This window comes from Brienomyrus brachyistius, unplaced genomic scaffold, assembly GCF_023856365.1.
Source record: "Brienomyrus brachyistius isolate T26 unplaced genomic scaffold, BBRACH_0.4 scaffold67, whole genome shotgun sequence".
Taxonomy (NCBI): Eukaryota; Metazoa; Chordata; class Actinopteri; order Osteoglossiformes; family Mormyridae; genus Brienomyrus; species Brienomyrus brachyistius.
In genome coordinates, this window is record NW_026042342.1 from 1,049,364 (window position 1) to 1,051,380 (window position 2,017).

Genomic DNA, 2,017 nt, shown 5'->3' on the forward strand with positions numbered 1-2,017 from the left:
ATTCAACACAAATGAGCTGCCGAATGAAATTATATATAAAAACATAATTACTTTACTGAAGGCAACACACCACATGCATGTCCAGGTAGTATGGCCAGAGATTGTCAAACTGTCCGTACAGGGACAGATGTGTCTGTGGCAAGACTTGTCTGTGTCTGTGGTAAAAGACTATGTAGACTATGGTAAGAATTACATGTTGAGCGCAAGGTCCATCAGAATTTGCTATAGTGTTCACCCCATACATCAAATGAAATAAAATCAATTAAATTCAATTTTATTTGTATAGCGCATTTTCACAGCATTATCATCTCAAAGCGCTTTACAGCATCCCCACCCAAAGCCCCCACTGAGCAAATCAGAGGTGACAGAGGCAAGGAAAAGCTCCCTAGTAGGAAGAAACCTTTGGAGGAACCAGACTCAAAGGGGTCGGCAAATGAAGTCGAATGAACCAGATGGCAAAATCCTAATTTACTCTGTCCAAATTTCAAGATTTGAGTCTCAATGCAGGGGGCAGGCAGGTGATGGCAGGCAGGTGCTAGTGCTGCTTCTGATGGCAGGATGAACAGTGGTACAGCAGCAGGGCAGGCAGGAGAGACGTCACAGGGAGAAGGGTGAGCAGGCCGGGAAGGACGTCACAGGTGGTGGAGACGTCACAGGGAGAAGGGTGAGCAGGCCGGGAAGGACGTCACAGGTAGTGGAGACGTCACAGGCAGAAGGGTGAGCAGGCCGGGAAGACGACACAGGTAGTGGAGACGTCACAGGGAGAAGGGTGAGCAGGCCGGGAAGGACGTCACAGGTAGTGGAGACGTCACAGGCAGAAGGGTGAGCAGGCCGGGAAGACGACACAGGTAGTGGAGACGTCACAGGCAGAAGGGTGAGCAGGCCGGGAAGACGACACAGGTAGTGGAGACGTCACAGGCAGAAGGGCGAGCAGGCCGGGAAGGACGTCACAGGTAGTGGAGACGTCACAGGCAGAAGGGTGAGCAGGCCGGGAAGGACGTCACAGGTAGTGGAGACGTCACAGGCAGAAGGGCGAGCAGGCCGGGAAGGACGTCACAGGTAGTGGAGACGTCACAGGCAGAAGGGTGAGCAGGCCGGGAAGACGACACAGGTAGTGGAGACGTCACAGGCAGAAGGGCGAGCAGGCCGGGAAGGACTTCACAGGTAGTGGAGACGTCACAGGCAGAAGGGCGAGCAGGCCGGGAAGACGACACAGGTAGTGGAGACGTCACAGGCAGAAGGGCGAGCAGACCGGAAGGACGTCACAGGTAGTGGAGACGTCACAGGGAGAAGGGTGAGCAGGCCGGGAAGACGACACAGGTAGTGGAGACGTCACAGGCAGAAGGGCGAGCAGGCCGGGAAGGACGTCACAGGTAGTGGAGACGTCACAGGCAGAAGGGCGTCATGGTCAATCGAGGAGTAGCAGGCAGCAGGACAGGCAGAATATCTGATTTTTAGGGTCTCCAGGCAGCACAGCCCAGGAGAGGTAGGGGAAATGAAAAGTGCAAACAGCCAACGTAGGGGAGGCTAAAGGCAGTACAAACAGTTAAGTGAGTGTAGTACTGTATGTAAGATCCGGCAGATATGACTATGGCAACATAAGTAGGAGGGAGAGGCAGGTGGGGAACGCAGCCATGGGGAGTCCCTGAGTGTCAGCACTCCATCAGCCAACATGCTACTCTTGGCCATCAGCATTCAAATTTCTCATTATGCTCTGTAGGTACAAAGCATAACGACACGTCCCTGTAAACATTATGAAGAAACTATACACAGGCCTGTATTTTGTATCGTGCAGGTACAATATCAATGTACTGTTCTGTACCTCAAGCCAACGAACCTCTGAGGCCACGCGATGGCTTCACAAGCGTCACAAAGTAGTACATGTGTTATTACAAACCATTGTATTTAACTCAATTTTATATATATATATATATATATATATATATATATATATATATATATATAGAGAGAGAGAGAGAGAGAGAGAGAGAAAGAGAGAGAGAGAGAGTAGGCTTTT

General features: G+C 50.9%; 1 long non-coding RNA gene across 1 annotated transcript; it reads left to right on the forward strand.

Moving 5' to 3' along the window:
* Positions 1-515: 515 nt before the first annotated feature.
* LOC125725472 (uncharacterized) lies at positions 516-1,401 on the forward strand. The gene is made up of 3 exons (XR_007387498.1): positions 516-638; positions 849-1,059; positions 1,321-1,401. It is a non-coding gene; the product is annotated as an uncharacterized LOC125725472 (long non-coding RNA).
* Positions 1,402-2,017: the final 616 nt, after the last annotated feature.